General features: G+C 46.3%; 1 pseudogene; it reads right to left on the bottom strand.

The window, feature by feature from the left end:
* Window positions 1-252: 252 nt before the first annotated feature.
* Window positions 253-842, bottom strand: LOC116068188 (annotated as a pseudogene).
* Between the last annotated feature and the right edge of the window lie 18,746 nt (window positions 843-19,588).

Below are 19,588 nucleotides of genomic sequence, written 5' to 3' on the forward strand. Positions count from 1 at the left end.
GGGAAAATTTATGCAACTGGAGACAACTAAAAGAATTGAGTTGGTCTGAAAAGCAGGCCATTTTCTCTCATAGGTGGTTCCTGCGTCTCATTTAACTACATATCGAATCGTATATGTATATAGTAAATGAAAGCAGATATGAAATTGTCTAGGGAAACAGAGGGTACTAATACAGGAGGAGCTAGTGAAGGAAGAATAGGGAAAACAGAATATGCCCAACATATTATATATACCTGTAAGAAATATTTTTTTTCAGTTCAAACTCATTTCCCTTTATTAAAGTCCAAGTTACTATTACATGGTTTGATACTCAAAGGAAAATTTGTTCAAATAAAACATTTCCAGGCAACTGTTTCAATCAAGTAGCAATAGCAGTTAAGTCCTTGGGAAGCCCATCAAAGGGAGTTTACACTTTGTCAAGGCCCAGTTCCTCTGGAGTGGAGATTCCCAATTCATTTAAAGTTGGTCTAAGTTCCTGGATGAGATAGGGGTAGATTTCCTTATGAGGTCCTGCTTTGTCCTTAACAACCTCCAAGATGCGAACAGCACTAGCAAAATCATTTAACCGTCTACATGCCCGCAAAGCAGCATCAATGATTTTCGGCTCAGGAACCAGATCATAGCCAACAAGTGTATTCATCCTTTTATGCAATTCCCAGGCATCAATGTCTGGCTTGTTGAAATATGTCACCCAGCGAGCATCAAACTCCTCATCTGTCTCGTGTGACCCATGAGAATAGCAGCGAATGGAACAAACAGTGGCGGCGAGGCTGGGAGACGAGACGGGGTGCAGGAGGCCCAGCCGCGGCTTCGGTACAGCGATGGAGGGCAGCGGCGAGCATGATGGCGACGGCAGCGCACTGACTGAGGCTGAAGAGAAGCCGGTGTGAGCTCGCGGGCAGTACAGCAGTTCGTAAGAAATATTTTTTAAATGCTCTTTTTTTTTTTAAAGATTTATTTACTTATTTTATTTATGTGAGTACATTGCAGCTGTCTTCAGTCACCCCAGGAGAGGGCATCAGATTTTATTACAGATGGTTGTAAGGCACCGTGTGGTGGCTGGGAACTGAACTCAGGATCTTTGGAAAAGCAGTCAGTGCTCTTAACCACTGAGTCATCTCTCCAGCCCAGAAATATTTAAATAATTAAATAGGAGGGTGGAGAGATGGCTTAGTAGTTAAGACCACTGGCTGCTCTTGCAGAGGACCCAGGTTCAGTTCCCAGCACCCACATGGTGGCTCATATCCATCTAAAACTTCAGCTCAAGGGGATCTGTTGCCTTCTTCTGGCCTCTGTGGACATTGCATGCATGTGGTGCAAAGACATACAGTAAGCAAAACATGCATATAAATAAAAGTAAATTAACACTATAATAAACAAACAGATCATGCTTCCTTATTCAGACCTCTTCTTTCCCATGCCTACTGCTATCCCTGTGGCAGGCTCTGTTGTAGCATCCGTCCCTGTCCTTATGTGTTTCACCAGTCCTCGTCTACCTTCTGGAAGGTAGCTCCCACCTTAGTGAGCCCATTACTACCTCTGGCCTCCCAGGACTCTCAGTCTTCCCACCCACTCCTTAACCTTCCTTTTTGTCACACTCTAAGGGAAAGCCTGGACACCCTCAGACTCCCTCACCACTGTCAACATGTCTCCCTCACAACTCCGTGTCTCCAGCACTTTGTTACAATTGGCTGAGACTCTCTTCTCCTGTGTGAACAGGGATGGGGGGAACTGAAAACGTGGGACACTGGTGAGATTCGACCTTTAATACTAACGTCCTCAAACCTTGAGTCCCTGGCAAATGGTTCCTCTACCGTGCCTTGCCAACGGGATGATGGTTCATGTTCTCACAATGACTCTCCAGCCCAGTCTCATAGTGCATGAGGCAACAGAGACTCCGGGCCAGAGTCTGGTGGCCATGTTTACCTGGTTCCTCCACACGGAAAGGGGCCAAAAGTCAGGATGCTGACTCAGAGCTGTTCCAGCTCCCACTGGGAGGAAGGAGATATCCCAGTCATAACAGGTCCCTGGGTTTGAGGCATGATCTCAAAGCTTGCCACTACCAGTCCACCCTGTTCCTCTAGTCCTCCTCTAGGCAGGACTTCCTCCTCTGTGGTCCTCTGCTTCTGAATTTATGGCAGCAGAACTAAGGTTACAGCACCCTACCCTGCCTTGAGGTGGCTTATCACACCATCATGGAGTAAGACCCTAGGCAGAAAGATGGGAGGAAGAAACAGGAGAACTCTGCAAGCTTGCAGGCCAGCTAGCTTGGCGTGTGTAGTGCCAAATAAGAGACCCTGTTTCAAACACTAACATCCAAAGTTGTTCAATAACCTGTGCAAGAGCACCATGGTGTGCTGCCCACCCACATCCACCATACACATACATTAAGAGATAGAGACAGAGACAGAGAGAGACAGAGATACAGAGAAAGAGAGACATAAAAGAGGGAGGAAGGGGGAGGAGGAGGAGGAGGAGGAGGAAGTCCCTTTCCTTGGTCACTCATCTAGAACGTTCCAAACTGAGTAAGACAAGCAAGGAGGAACCTCCCTGCAGAGACTGAAGGCCTCCTGACAGCCACTTACCCTTTCTAAAGCTGCTGAGAGATGACTCCCATCCATCAAAGAGAGAGGTGTGTCATGGGAAAGAGACTTGACTAGTGGTTGTGATTGCTACTCTAGGAACCTGGCTCTTTCTGTTGGAGAGAAAGGGTGTCGGCTTTCCTCACCACTGTATCCCTAGCTCCTCATTGATGGAAATGTCATGTTTCCAAGGAACAGAGAGGAGCTGTGTCTCTATGGGCTTATGTGAGCCCCAGGGAACTCTAATGGGAAGGGAGGCCTGTGTTAGCTGTTCCCATTCACCTCTTTCCTCCTGTCTCTTGCTATGTAATCTGGAAGCTTTGGGTCCAAGAAGCTGTGAGACCTTCAGAGAATGAATCAGACTTCCTGAAAGTAAAGATAGGAATGGAAGCCATTCTCCAGCCCAGGGTAGGACTGATGAAGAATTAGAACTTTAGCTTTGTGGGTAGGGAGAGAAACCCAGCATCTCCATAGAAACCTTGATGGTCAGCTAGTCTTGCTGAGTAAGTCAGCTCCAAGAAAAAGCCCTGTCTCAAAAACTAAGGTGGAGCCAGCAAAATGGCTCATGGGGTAAGGGTACTTGTCTCCAAGCTGATGACCTGAGTTTGTTCCTTGGCACTCACATGGTAAAAGAAAAGAATCAGCTCCTACAAATTGTCCCCTGACCTCCATACATGTGCCATGGCATGCATGCCTGTCCTGTTACCCACATACATGACATACATACTAAGTAAAGAGATTTAATTAAAAAAATAAACAAAGTAAATGATGATCGAGGAAGACACCGATGCTTACCTCTGACCATCAAGGTTTTGATGTAGGGCTGGGTGTCCTCTCCCTACCCACAAGGCTAAAGTTCTAAGTCTTTATCAGTCCCAGACTGGAGGATGGCTTCCATTCTTGTCTTCACTTTCTGGACATTGGGTTGCAGAGTGAGAGACAGGGGTAAGGGTTGGGAGTAGGTGGGGGAGGGAAGGGGTGTTGGGGGGCTAGTGGGGGTTTGGAAAATGGGAGCTCACTGAGAAGTTGGCTCTGGAAGCAGAATGGACACCTCCCCATTTCAGACCCAGTACATCTGTCTCAGAGTGTCCTCCTAGGCTCTTCTCTGGGTAGAACTGGTCCCTAATTCTGTGAGAAAAGAGATGAACAAAACAGCTGAAGAGTGAATTTATATCCTTCAGAACAGCCAGAAGGAAGCCACTTTCAGCAGAGGTAACGTGTTTATCCTACAGTATAAAAATACCCACAGTGGGAAGGAGAAATCCAAAGCTCAACCATGGAGAGAAAGCACATTCAGGAATCCTGCTGTTGGCCTCTACCTCTCTAGTTTCTGGTGGATATTTTGAGCCCCAGATCAGATGATGTCTTCTTGTCAATTTGTCTCCCTGACTGTTGGCTGAGGTTGGGTGTGTCAGCCCACGCTTTTAATCAGCACTCAGGAGGCAGAGGCAAAAGGAACTTTCTGAGTTTCGTGGCCAGCCTGATCTATGTACTGAGTTCCAGACCAGCCAGAGCTACAAGATAGAGAAGCCTATCTCAAAATAAAACACGGCCAGACAGTAGTGGTGCACAATTTTAATCCCAGCATTTGGGAGGCAGAGGCAGGGGGACTTCTGAGTTCAAGGCCAGCCTGGTCTACAGACTGAGTTCCAGGACAGCCAGGGCTATACAGAGAAACCCTGTCTCAAAAGCAACAATAACAACAACAAAACAGAACAATAACAACAACAAAACCAAACCAGGATTCCAGTGTAGCACTAAGCCTTTCTTTGGGTGAGCTTTTAAGCACAAAAACTATATTCTGGCTTGACATACTTTAGTTAACAAGAACAGTTAGCAAGAAGGAGAGCTACAGAAGCTAAAAAGTAGAGTTAATGCATTTAGAGACTTCCCAGAAATCTATGGGCTTTGATGGACCAGGCCCTTGTTTTAGTTTTGGCAGGTGGTGCTGTCTATGAGCTGAGTTTTACAGCCTGAGCGGAACTTCCATCACGGGGTCAATTGTTCTAAGGTCTGGGCTGTCACATGACCTTGATCTCTTGATCCTCTCAGGTGCTGGAATGTATCACCACAGCCGGCTCAAATCATACCTAAAAAGGGGAAACAGGATTCTGTTCATGGGAAGCTTTAAGTGACTTTGAATAGGGCTAGGGCTGTGGTTCAATGACAGAGGATTGCCTTATATATACAAGGCCTTGGCTTTTATATCCAGTACCACATGGAAAATAGAGATTACATGGAGGATCTCCCTAGAAGCAGAAAAAAAAATTTTTTTACCTCAGGAAGACTCTTCAGATCCATGTCCCAGTCTTAGCTTCTCTACTGCCAAATTGTGTTTTTGTATGTGTGTGTGTGTATGCATGCATGTATGTATGTATGTATGTATGTATGTATGTATACACATGGAAGCTAGAAGACAACCTTGGGTGTCATTTCTCAGGATTTTTGGAGCAGGGTCTCTCACTGGTTTACCTATAAGCTAGCATGGCCACTGACATCCGGTCTACTTGTAAGCTAAAATGGCCACTGACATCTGGTCTACCTCTAAGCCAGAATGGCCACTGACATCTGATCTACCTGTAAGTTAGAATGGCCACTGACATCTGGTATACATGTAAGCTAGCATGGCTGTTAACATCACTCATCTGCTGTCTTCATCCTTTTTTACATGGGTTCTGGGGATCAAACTCAGGTCCTTGCGCTTACAAAACAAGCACTCTACTAACGGAACCACCTACCTACCTTTTAGTCCCTTGTTGGATAGTCCTATTTTTTAAGGACTGTTACCACTTGACTCCTAGTCTCCTTCAAATTTTTCCAAAGATGAAAAAAAAATCATTACTTACTTTTATTACAGAAGGGCTCATTAGCACTATATGCATCCACTAGACCCTTTTATATATCCAAGTTACTGTGGAGGGTTTTCTCCTATACCTTGGGACGGTTTAGCTATTTCATCTTAAATTAATTATATCATGATTATTGTGGATATACTAAAGGAAATAATGACAGCATGGCTTAGACTTGGGTGCAAGTAGCAGAAAGGAACTGTGTATTGAAGACTCCTTGAATACTCCCTGCATCCCCCATCTCTGCCAAGAGACCAGTCACATCCCTTGTGTGAACCACTAAAGCCAGTAGTGAGGCTGAGGGTGTTTGGGCTCAATATGCCATGGAGTCCTCTGGGAGCAATTGTCTTCCTTTTAGAATGGAGCAGGCAGGATGTGTCAGGGGCTCAGAGGGGAATGAGGTAGTCACCACACACAGTTCTGGTGCCTTTGGAAGGTATGAGGGTGTGTTCTGCACAGTTGAGTAACAGTACAAGGCTATATCCTATCAAAGCTTTTCCCCTCAACTTTTCAGTTTCTATGGTGGCCATTCAGTGCCTGGAGTAGAAGAACAAAGAGGCCTTTGATGACATCTTGACACAATTGCTGACTATTGTCAACACAGGATGCTCTCACTGTCCCTGGGAAGGTGATGCTGTTTCTGATAGAAATTTTGATTCAAGGTAAAGCAGCGATCGATGAACCCAGTGTGGGCAGGATGATGCAGATACTATGCACCAGCCTCATTCCTCATCATCCATCACCATCACCATCATCATCATCATCAGTTGTTGTTGTTGCGGTGGTGGTGGTGGTGGTTATTTTGAGACAGAGTCTCAGGTAGCCCAGGCAACTTTACTATGTAGCTAAGGATGGAAAAGTGTTTTGAAGTACCAATCACATGATCCAAGCTAAAGTAGACCACAAAGATGGGGTCTCCAGTCTTCTTTCACATCCTCAAAGATGATGGGCTACATCCGCCAAGGCACATCATTCTTGGTTTCCTTAGCACCTTTGCTTTCAGTCTATCATGGTAAAGACAAAAATAAAAAATAAAAATAAAAGTTGTTTCAAAATCTTAGATGAATCAGAAAGTGGGCTCATCGAGACAGCTTGTCTCTATATCCCAAAGGAAATATTTTGAGGCTGTCCTAGCTATTCTACTCTACCTTACATCCTCATTCCTCATCTCCATTTATTCTTTCCCCAAAAGACTCACCTAATGGAGTTAGTGGAAAAGGAGGGAAAGAGGAAAACACACTGTAAATGCCAGACTCCATCTGCCAAAAGAACTAGGAAGTGGGTGAGCCAAGCTATGGCCAGGTGGTCTACATTCAGCTGAGAGCAGAAAATGAATAACCAAATTGCCAGTGCATCAGCCAAAAGTATTCAGCTGTGTCTGATGGGCCAAGAGGGAGACAAGTGCTTGGCATGTCCACACCAGCAGACAGGTGCGCCGGACCTGGTGCGTGTTCAGAGAAAGGCTGCTTTCCAGCTGAGGACTAGTTTTTCAGGATAACAACGGCCAGCATCCCCCACCTTTAAGACCAAAGAGGAGGAAGTGGGTGAAAGCAGAAAATGAGAGTAGGGGTGTAGACCAGATGGCTGCCTGGAACCCAAGAGACTGTTCAATAAAGATCAGAGGTGAAGAGATGAAGCAGTTACCTAGATAAATTAAGCAAAAATAGAAAGAGGCAATGGGAGCTAGTGATCAAGGATAGTTAGTTGTCTTCACTGTTAAAGTACTAGACGGTTAGCCAGGCATGCCAGCTTGTGGGAGAGAAACAAGCTAAGGCTCAGTCGGTTTAGAAGTTGGTGCTTCTTCTTCCTTCTCAGCAGCCATTCGATATGAAGGTAAGCCATTCAACCAGGTAAAAATAGAACAAAAACATCAAATTAGTGGTGACTTGTAACCAGGAGTCGTTAAACAGGACAAGAGAGACTAGGCTTTACCTTTTCTGTTGGGCATGGAGTTAGGAAAACTATGCTGTGTTCATTTATTCATTTGATCACTATTCAGTGAGCACTTGGAGCTATATTGATTAACTCAAACAGAGCCTTGCTCTTAAGAAACTTATATTATGAAACAATGCTTTCATTAATGAGTCAGGCATGGTGGATAATGCCTGTAATCCCAGCACTCTGGAGACTGAGGGGGGAAAAAGTGATTATTGTGAACTTGAGGATGGCCTTACTATATAGAACACACCATCTCCAATAGGTACTGTATATATTTGTAAATCATTTAATCCAGTCAATAAACTGGTGAGTTGGTGAGCCTTACTCTCATTTTATGGCTAAGAAAAAGCAACCTCAAGATATGTAAGTGTTGTGTGTAGTACCCTCTCGTCCTAGACAGACCTAGTTTTGATGCATGTTTCTCATTACTGAAATATACTTCTCTTTTCCATATATCCATTTTAAGGTCCCGTTTTGTTTTTTAGAACTGAAACATCTAAATGAATCCTGCAAAGTCTATGGAATGAAGCCACAGAAATAAAAGAAAGGTTTCTAATATGAGGGGTGAAATGGGAGTGTGTGTGGGGGGGTGTATTGTGATACTCACACACAGGCAAGGGGGATTACAAGAAAGAGGAAGTTTGTGGGTGGAAACTATGAACTCAACTTTACGAATAATTTTGAAGGGCTTCTAGGACACACAGAAGAAATAAACAGCAGTCACTGAGAAAGGCAAGAGTGGAACCCTGCCGAATGGCCCTGGGTGGAAGGTTAACTCTGGGCGTCAAAAGAAGCGATGGCGGGGGGGTGTCTACAATGAGAAATAGAAAGAGAAGCTGAAAGAGGACCAAGAAACCATAGGAAGTGGAAGGTGGAAAGGAGGGAGAGTTGGGAGACCCCAGAGTCTCAAGCCTCCCAGCACCCAGGGGAGAAGAGTTTCAGAGTTTCAGAGAGAGACAGAGACAGAGAGACAGAGAGATTCAAACTCAAGGACCAGACAGGATAAAGACTAAGAGATGCCTGCTATAGAGCTGGAAATGTGACTTACATAGAGCCCTGAGTTCAATCCCCAGCACCTCATAAAACTAGGCATGGTGGAGAATGTCTGTAATCCCAACACTTGGAAAGTGGAGGCAGGAGGATCAGAAGTCCAAGGTCATCCTCAGCTACAAGAAAGAGCTTGAAGGCCACCCTGGGCTATACAAGACCCTGTTCTGGTTTGTTTCTTAAAACCTTACTTGGGGGTTGGTGAGATGGCTCAGCAGTTAAGAGCACTGACTGCTCTTCTGAAGGTCATGAGTTCAAATCCCAGCAACCACATGGTGGCTCACAACCATCTGTAATGAGAAACAAATTAAAACAAACAAATCTATGGGCTGGAGTGAGTGGCTGGAGCAAGCAGGCCAGAGCAAGAGGAAGAAGGGAAGGGGGAAGAAAACCCTTACTTGGTCAAGTAGGGTGGTTCTCACACCATTTAAATACAAGTGGGTGCTTCAGTAATGGAAACAGCCGAGCCTGGGCTGCCCATTCAGATACTCTGGCCATAAAAGTGAGGAAAAGGCGGAGCGAGGAGAAAGTTTTTATGGAAAGTTCCGGGCTGGGCTGCGTAATTTAAAACATTATAAATCTCTTCCTGTGTCCCTATTTTTTTTCCATCCCCACTCCTTCTTCACACTTCTCCAGTGATGTGTAAAGTTCTCCAGGCCAAGCTAATTCATCACGACAGGACACTGATCCCAGCTTGTCAGTGTGGATCTGGGGGGTGGGGAGGGGTGGAAAGAAACAAAGGGGTCAATAAACTGTCCTAGCAAGAATTTTCACCAAAAGTAGTACCGGCTACATTCCTGGTTAGAAAAGAGGGAAGGGCGCAGGATTAAGAAGCTGGCTGGGTTTGTATAGAAGACTGTCGATGTGTTTGTTGGAGAGGTTCTATTGCATAGGGAGAAATTGAAAATGATTTATAATTCTAGGTAAGTACGAAGAGAAAGACCACCAGGTCACACCATGAAAGGCTTGCTTGAGAGGGAAGCAGGAAAGCTAAGGAGAGGGAAGGAGGGAAGTCTGTCAATGAGAAACGAAGAAAAACAGAGCATACTTGGAAACCCATACCACTGGTACAAGTAACACAAAATAGAAACAACATCTCTAAGCTGTGAAAACGGCTCCTTGAGTGAGAGAGCTTGCTGCACAAACATCATGATCTGAGTTTGAATCCCCAGCACCCACGTCAAAAGCCTGGAGTGGCTTCACTCACCTGTAACCCCACTCTCTTCTGCTCTCCACGGGCATTGCCCCTACACGTGCATACCCACATAGACACACATGTACATAAATATTAACTTTTTCTAAAAGTAAAACAGAATAGTAATTCAATGAATATAAAGCAAAAAGGCATTACTAGGAATAAAGAACATCTCTTTGTTATCAAAATTTGATTCCCAGGAGGCTGTAACATTATAAAATTGAGCACATTTACCTTGAAAATATACAAATAGCGACATATCTGTCTAAGATAACCCCCAGAGTCACTGTGGGAGACACCAGCATGTCTCTCTCAATATCTACGATGATGTCCAATCAAGTCAGCTGTGATGTGAAAGATTCCAACATGGCCGACAGCCAGGAACCAGTGGACCCGTAGAGTTCTGTGTATTAGCAGCTCTCAGTGGCAATTAGGGATAAAACTGCAATAAGCATCTATTTGTGCACACATTTTGATAGTAGGACAAAAAAATCAAGTGACTTTTCCTCTGTTGTCCGAAGGGAAGGAGAGGTGGGATACTCGGGGAAGACAGCCTGATTCTTGACCGGGCTGGTATGGACATGAGAGGTCATATCTTAAAAGCTCGTCTTAGGATTGCCTACTGTACAATCTTTAAAAGGATTGGAAGAAAGAAGGGGAGGAGGGAGGTAGGAAGGGGAAGAGAGATCTTGGAGGAGGGAAAGACAGAAGTCAAGGCACTGAGGGACACAAGCCCTCTGTCTTTGCAATAATGCATGGGGCAAGGCTTCCTGGAGACATAAAGATCTTGAGAGACCTGGACAAGATGTGCCTGTGAGAAACATGGTCGTCTGTGAGTCTACAGAGGTGGGAAATGATTGCCAGGACGATGCTACCTTACCCAGGGCGCAACTAAAGTGCCTGGAAGAATGGGTCAGATGCTCCACCGGTGAGGCGGTTTAGAAGATGGGGAACTATAATCCCATTCATCCATGTGTATCTAATTCCCAGTCCCAAAGCAGAGACAGGCATGCTTAGATGTAGCGATGGTTCAGAACAGACTGGGTACAGTGCAGGGGCAGCTGTGCCTTTGTCTCGGCCAGTGAACATAGAATAAGCAATAGCCTAGTGGTGATGCAGGATAAACTAAAAATCTAGGCTTCTGAATTTTTTTTTCCTGTTTCTCAAATGTTAAAAATTACATCAAGTTGCCAGGTGTGCTGGTGTATGCTTTTAACCCCAGCATGTGGGAGGCAGAGGCAGGAGGACCTCTGAGAATTTGAGTCCAGCCTGGTCTACAAAACAAGTTCTAGGACAGCCGTGGCTACACACAGAGAAACCCTGTCTCAGAAAACAAACAAAGGAATTACGTCAAGTTATTAAAAATGTGCTTCTGGCCCATGCTATGGCCCAGGTGGGATTGTCAGCATGAGGGTGTTAGGTGACACAGGAGGACTGCCATGGAGAATGTCTCCTTGTACTAGACATTCTTGGGAGCCACACCAGCCAGCAGTTGAAATTTGGGGTGTGACAAAGGAGGAGAGGACCCAAAACTATAAGAAGGATAGCCCCAAAGTCTAGAAGGGCATAAGGTCCCAAAGACCACAGATGTCATTTCTATGGAAATAAAGAGAAGCCAAGAGAGACAGGAAAGATACGAAGACAGAAAGTTGGGGGCTGTGAAGATGGTTCAGCCAGTAAAAGGGCTGCCAAGCCAGATGACTTGAGTTCAAACCTTGGGACTCAAGTGTTTTCTCAAGGTGGAGAAAACTGTCATCCTTTGACCTACACACGCAAATACACACAGACACACAGAGATACATACAGACACACACAGATACACACAAAGTGCACATGGTGTATACACAAATAAATAAAATGTAATGAAAATTAAAAGAGTAAGGAGGAGGAAATGAAGAAGGAGAAAGAGGAAGAAGAGGAGCAAAAGGAGGAAAAGGAGGAGGAGGAGGAAAGTTTGAACAAAGTTTCAGAACACAATGGCTTCAGAAATAAACTGTTCTTCATTACCACTGGTCCACTGCTCTTTACTTTCATTGCTGTCAGCTCTCTCGCTCTCTCTCTCTCTCTCTCTCTCTCTCTCTCTCTCTCTCTCTCTCTCTCTCTCTGTCTCTCCCTCCCTCCCTCCTTCCCTCCCTCCTCCCTCACTCTGTGTGTGTGTGTGTGTGTGTGTGTGTCTTTCTCTGTTTCCTACCATGACTTCCATCTGTAAGTCTCTCTCTCTCTCTCTCTCTCTCTCTCTCTCTCTCTCTCTCTCTCTCTGTCTTCTCTCCCTATGTCTGTCTGCCCCACCACCACCACCACCACCATTGTTCTAACATCCTGCAAGGAACCTAAAGTGTGTGTCAAACAAAGCTACCCTGGAGCCCTGGGGCCACACTGCTCATCTCTGCTCAGCTTAGTGGCCTCAAAGGTACCAAGCTCATCCACTGACTCCGTTTGTGGAGTCAGGCCCAGCAGTTCATAACCACCAGCACAGGGCCTACGTTCCATCTGCCAGGGGCCCATATGGCTGCCTTCCAAGAAGTAGGTGCTAGAGCTGAAGGGGGGGGGGGGGAGCGGGTAAGGGAGACTGGTCAACAGTCGAGCAGCTGGAGGGAGGAGGGCTGGCAAACAAACAGCAGACCTCAGGGAAATTAGGCTTTCGCTGAGCAAAGTTCAGCCTTGTTTTCTCAGAAAGCAGAGCTGGGGTGATCCACCCGAAAGAACAGGGAAAAAGAGCAACTGAGCTGAATATCAGCTTCCCAAGCATGATGGGCTTGGCCACACAACCATGACCAGAGCTCTTGCTGTGCCCCTCAGAAAAGACAGGCAGCGACTCTGGGTTACCAGCGAACTGAGTGGAGAAAGTGCTTGCCCTACAAGACTAAGGACCCAAGTTCTGATCCCTAGGACCCACTTAAACTATCGGTGTGGTGGTATGCATCAGTAACTCCAATCCTGGCATGGATAGAGGTGTGAATCCTGTGATCCCAAGGGCCGTCCAGTATAGTCAATCAGGGAGCTTCAGGTACAGCAGGAGACCCTGTTTCCAAAGATGAGGTGAAGATCTTTAAAAATGACTGGAGAGACGGCTCAGCGGTTTAGAGCACTGGCTGCTCGACCAGAGGTCCTGAGTTCAATTCCCAGCAACCACATGGTGGTTCACAACCATCTGTAATGGGATCTGATGCCCTCTTCTGGTGTGTCTGAAGACAGCTACCGTGTATTCATATCCATAAAATAAATAATTAAAAAAAAAATGGCTCAAAGACATGTGGAGCCTGACAAGCCACACAGGTAGGAAAGAACTGATTTCCACAGCCAGACTTGCCCATCATTGAGGCCCCAGGTCCTCCTGCTCTCCTATTCCCACACTGGGCTTGCAGGTTGCACTCCACCACACATAACTTCTTATGTGGTTATTGCTCTTTACATAGCAAGCACTTTACCCGGGGGAGCCATTGCTCCAGCCCCACCGTCACCCCCCCCCCCCAGCTATGTATTTTTAAGGGCTGTGTGTAGTTGGTCGGGTAGATGAGACTCCAGTGAATCAAGACAGCAAGGCCTATTCCCCACAGCACAGCCCACCTCTACAGCTGGCTCTGGTACTAAGCAGCCCAGGCCTTAGCCGCCACAGCCTCCCCTCCCCCAGGCCCTTTGTTCTTCGCTACAGCTGCTCAGCAAATTCCTTGATTTTAAATTATGATCACAGGTTGGAGAGCTACTTAAAATAATCTTGCCAAATGTTCTATCTCTGCATTGATGAATATAATGGAGGAGGCATTTCAAGAGGGGGGGAAAAAACATTAAGAATTCACTTTGTTCAGGAAAAAAAAAAAAAACAAAAACCCACAGTCACAGCTTTGGCTTAGGCTTACATCTAAGGATTCTCTCCCCCAGGAAGTTGATTGTGTGCTGAGCCAGTGAGCCCTGTGCCAGCAAAGGTGGGCGAGGGAGCTGTTGGTGCATAGGGCCTGCTGTGGACGCAGGGAGCAAAGGTGGGGTGTGTGTTGGGTTTGTTTAAGCGTGAGTCAGAGGAGGGGGTGGGTCGATCCCCGTGTCTCCGATTTCCAATTTCCTGTGCAAGCCACTGAACACACAGTGCCCCTTCCCAGCAGGTTTTTAGGCTGCTGCTCTGTGGAACAAAGGCAGATACTGTATGAGGCCACACGCATAAATAACCCAGTCAGACCACTGCTTCCTTTTTCGAAGGGAGACATCTGTGGAATCCGGAATCTGGAAGAAACCAAACTCTAAGGGAGGCAGGGGGGGAAAGCCGACCACTGTCTGGCGTCTTGGTCATCTGAGGCCCTAGGTGTTCCTGGCCCACTTGCTTTTCCTTAGGCCTGGGCCCTCAGCCAGCCCCAGCAGGCTTGTGGTCAGGGGCTAGCTATTCCTTTAGGACAACCCTGCAGCTCAGGCTGTAGCCTAGAGGACACAGGGACTTATCATGAGTCAGAACAAGGATCCTTTCTCACTCCATGTTCTCCTTGAGCAAGGCTGACTCTGTAAAGGACCTTCCTCCCATTTTCCTGGGGTTTCCTCAAGGCCTGGGGCCAGAGAAGTATATTGGAGAGATAAACCTCAAGAGAGGATGTTTCTACACCTAAATAACCCCCTGGGAACAAGGAAGCACTTGATTGAGTGGGCCTCAGGGTTAGGCCCGCCTCCAGCAGGAACCAGTAATCAAAAAGGGACACGTGTCTACTGATTACCTTAGAGAGACATTGTACCAGGGAGCCTTATGAGGCACACAGAGAAGCCTCACTCTGAGAAAAGCATTGTCTATCTGTCTGTCTGTCTGTCTGCCTGCCTGTCTGCCATGGTGCACTTCAAGGCTTCTCACAGATGACTTGTCTGTGTTGTGTTGAATAACACTAAGCTGGCCTATTGAGTCTGGGAGTGGGGCTCTGAGCAGCCCCTGAAATAACAGATGAAAAGACCCCTGCTACCTCCTCAGTAGACTTCACCCAGGAACTCCAGGGCCTTTGAGGTTTAGGGACAGCAGACTCTAGGGCTAAATGAGTCCACAACTCTTCTCCTTTGCTTCCAAAGCAGAAAGAGTCCCTGGACCTCGTTGGAGCCTCAGTTTTTCTTATCTGTTGAATGGACACAGATCTGTCCATCTCACTAGTTCATTTCAAAGATGAGACAAATCTGTCTCCATAGGTAAGCACCAGTCTTCAGGAGAATGGCTCCTGAAGAGGCAGAAGAAGACAGGGTGGAGATGTTTGAAGATGTTTGCATCTTCCTATGCAGGGATCTGTTGGTCCTGGTTTATACGGCTGTCTGCTGCAGGTCTGCTAACCTATTCCCTTCTGAAGGGGACCTGATCCAGGCCCCACGGCAGGCTTCACTCCAGACCTCACTGCCCTCTCTCTTCCTCTTTTTCATAGGACTCTTTGACCCCGAGATCCCTTGAGCACCTGTCTCCTTCGGTGAGGAAACAACTTAGATTCCTTGGTCTCTGTGTCTTTATCCCCACCCCTCCATGTGCCCTGAGAGGGGCAGAAAGACCAGCTGCCCAGACAGAGAGATTTTATCACTAACATTGTTTGGAATTACAAGTGCTTGACAGTTCAAAGTGTTAAATGCAGCCTGGCCTTGAGCCCAGATTGTTACTGCCTTCTAAACTCTGGGGGACAACAGGCTTCTTATCTGAAGCTCCTAAAGCAGACCCACTGTGCCCACTTCTGTGGCCTTCCTAGGTGACCCTCTCTCTGTCTTCTTATGCCTTAGGCACAGGAGGTGAGTGGCCCTGCTCACAACTCCATGAGTCACCCTTACTGTGTGACAGGGCCCTCCAGCCTCTCTCTTCTGTGTGTTCTGTTTTTGCTGATGACTGGATTTAAAGTGGAAGTGCTGTCAGCAGAAGAGAAATAGCCCCTCCCCAGGAACCAGTTCCAAGTTGCTTCCCTGTGAGGTGTGAATGTTCTCCACGCTAAGCCAGGTAGTCCAGGCCTGCCACCCTAGCTACTCTTGAAGAGCTGAGGTAGGATGATAATTATCCTCCTTACTCCATTTTACAAGAGAAACCATTGTCTCAGATTGTTAAAATAAATAGATAAATAAATAGCAAAAGGGGTCAGGGTGTCAGGTCCTAGATTTAATCAATCTTTAATAACACATACAAACATACACACACACACATTCATATAAACACAGACTCACACACATAATACTCATACATATACCACATACATACAAACATGCACACATGCACACATACCACATACATTTACTCAGACATACACACACAGATACATACATGTAACACATACACAAACACACATACACACTCACATACACACATACACTCATACATATACATCACACACACAAACATGCACACATACACACACATACACACATACTACATAGATTTACATACACTCAGACATACATATATAGACACATACATACCAGAAAACACAAACACACATACACTCACATACACACATACACTCATACATATATACCACACACACAAACACAAGCATATACATACACCACACATTTACATACACTCATACACACACAGACACCATACACACACAGACACATATATACCACACATACACACACACTCATACATATATACCACACACACACAGACTTCTTTGGCTCTAGTTCCTTGAAAGGAAACACTGGAGAGATTTCTAGAAGGAGAAGACAGAAGCTATATTTCAGCTACATAAATGACATGTGACACTAATGTTGACAAATGCTGCCCCACTGTTTATTGAACACCACTGGCCCCTCTCATCTGCTCCCTTATTGGGTCCCAAAGCAACCTAGGAGCTTGGTTTATTTGATTCTTCTCTTATTTCACACCCAAGGAAACTGAGGCCAAAGACGTCTGAAGTCAGAGCCATTTATCTTCCATCCCCAACAGGGGTGTCCACTGTGCCTACCCCAGTCATGACGGCTTTCTACTAAGGATGTCACCACACCTGGTTGATGGAGAATTGCCACCTGCTCCTGCACTGAGCCACCAGCTTCCTGAAAGCAAGCTCGACTCCAAACTCGGGGTTAATGATTAAGCTGAACAACGTAAGGACTGGCCTTCCCTCTCCCTCTTTATCAACATGTGACTTAGGTTTGAGTGCCAAGCTAAACCTTTCAAGAGCCACATCCTCGGCGGTGACTTATTAAAGAGTAAATCAGAGTTTGCTGGAAGAGAAAAGCAAATACCCATGCTCAGCATGCCAGGCTGGTCCCGAGCCCACTTCCTGGTTCCACTGTTGACTTGGGCTGTAATCCTAGATAAGTGTGAATATGTTCACCACCCTGGGCCCAAAGGGCAAGCCTGGGGAGAGAGCCCAGGACAGAGTCTGCCCCTGCCCCTTACACACACACACACACACACACACACACACACACACACACACAGGCCTGGCAAGATGCCACCTCTCATGGTTTGCCTCAGAGAGGAAAACCTCAGACAAAAGCGAGGCAGGTACACAGAGCTCTACACAGCCCCTTGTCCTTGTGTCTGTGATTGTGAGGAACTGGGTCACCCGCATGTCACATCACCAATAGAACCCTACCATCCTTTTGGCTCTGCTCACCCATAATTAGCAGAACCGAGGAGGAGAAGAGCTGCACTTTGGGCCTCAGATGGCAGGGCGGAGGAATCAGAGCAAAGTTGACAAGAGTCAACCGTAATCACATAGTGAGCGTTTTCAAAGAAACAAATAAAAAACAGCCCAAAGTGGGTCAGTGCCAACTGTAAGGTCAGAGGCAGGAAACTAGGACAGACTTCGGAGTCCTGCGAGGAGGGACGGGAGTTGTGTTTTCTGAATGCAGACTTGTGCTATCTTTGGGATTTCACCCCCTGCTGCTGCTTTCTCCTTTAGTCTCCTGAATACCCAGGGCCTTAGTTCCAACACTCTCCTCACAACACCTCCTCCCTGAGGCTGAAGACAAAGGGGACTTAAAAAGACTTTATCGAGATCCGGGCATGGTAGTGCATGCCTGTAAGGCGGACGAGGGATCAGGAATTAAGGGTCTTCCTCGGCTGTATAGTACTTTCCAGGACAGCTTGGCTACATAAAATCTTGTTTCAAAAAAAAGAAAAAGAAATGGAGGAAGGAAGGAAGAAGGTAGGAAGGGAGAAAAGAAGGAAGGAATGAAGAAGGAAGGAAGGAAGGAAAGAAGAAGGAAGGAAGGAGAGAAGAAGGAAACAAGTAACTCTTAGTAGAGGCTGGCAGAAAGGAACACAGCAAGAGGCCAGCCACTTGTCTTTTCAGACTTACAGTCTTACAGATCCTGAGAGATCTACCTGGATCCCAATAGGCTTAATTCTGATGCCTTCATCACTTTTTGCACCAAGAACCATGAAGTGCACGTATGTGTGCATGTACACACATGCAGGTTACCAGCAACTCCTGTCATTGTCCACAGATCATCTGTGGCAGCCAGTGTGCTACACACACAGGGAGCATGCAAGAATTCGCATATACACATAAGTCCCGCATAGTACACACGCATGTACACAAAGCACATGCACATAGCACATCTTCCTACTGAATGAGTTCTGAATACATACTCATATGTGCACACCAGAGCACCCAATGGACACATACATTCATACTGTTTAGCACAGTATCTGTTCACATACCTGCTAATGGCCTCCACACAAAGTAAACACTTGAAGCCCATATATACATACCCAATACAGCTGGGGCTCTGTATCTGTGAATTCTGCAGCCATGGGATCAACCAACTTCATATGGGGGAGATTTATGTCTTTACTACAGGCTTTTTGCCGCAATCCCTGAACAATGTCCTGAACTGGATACAGGACAGTATCCAGTGCTTAGCATTTACACTGTTAGGCATGGTAGATAACTTTGAAGTGACTGGTGCACAGATGGTGTATTGTCTATCCTATGCAAACACTCACATCATTGTATATTGGAGACAAGAATCTGCAGATTCCAGAACCAGTCTTCCGTGGGTCCCAGAAACTTCTGTACTCCTGCGCATGTGCCCTGTACATCATGGACCTTGTGTGCACACACAGTAGGCCTGCATCCCTCTTGCTTTCTCTGTAACTTTAAGACTTTGGCAGTTGTTAGCTTCCATTCTTGGCAGGATTGCACTACCCAGTAGCCTTGGAGACATGTTTGGGTCAGGTTTATCAGGCTTATGTAGGAGGGGCATATAATCATCTAGGCTCTGGGTTTCAGGTTCTAGGGACCTGGGACTGGCAGAGTGGCATGTTTTTTGGTGAGAGTTAACTATGCTTGTTAATTTTTTAGAGTCTTGAAATACACACTGCTTCCCAATGTTATCTTTAAAAGACGTTCTGAAACTGTGCCCGGTGACATAAAGAACGCACACGTGCATGAAAACAAGCATGTTCAACCTGTGGGTGAAGCACGTTGGAACGGTGAATGCAGGGGAGTTAGATGAAGGTGAGGTGCATGCACTCTGTCCTTACCCTGCCGTCTTTCCTACACACAGAAAAGAAGAATGGCCTCAGGCAGGTTCAGGAGCTGCCTTGGGTCAGGGGTCTCTCCAGCTTGAGCAGTTCAGAAACAGCATCTCTCTGGGGTTTAACTGGGCTGCAAAATGTTTGGAGAGCTCGACTAACCCTGCACCTTTACACAGCAGAGCCTTCCACTCTGTGGTGAGCGAGTTACGTCATGCAGGAGTAGACCTGCTTCCACTTATCCCAGTCTTAGAGCATTTGCCCACAGAGCCTTCCATAGGCTGAGAGAAGGAGAAGATTCCAGGAAGACGTGAGGCACTTTGCCTGTTCTCTCCACCCATCACCCCAAAGATGGTTGACTGGAGGTGTTACAGTGTGTATTAAAAAGTTGCTTGTTTATATGTCTGGCCTGAAGAACAGATTAACCAGGCACAGTCCCGTGGGGTAGGAGATGGGGGTGAAGGGTAGGAGGGGGAAGGGGTCTATAAGAATTTGTGTTTTTGTCCTTAAGTTTGGGTCTTTGGAGTGTGGGATTTGGGGGGAGTAAAAAGGAAGCCAC

This window comes from Mastomys coucha, unplaced genomic scaffold (genome assembly GCF_008632895.1).
Source record: "Mastomys coucha isolate ucsf_1 unplaced genomic scaffold, UCSF_Mcou_1 pScaffold22, whole genome shotgun sequence".
NCBI lineage: Eukaryota > Metazoa > Chordata > Mammalia > Rodentia > Muridae > Mastomys > Mastomys coucha.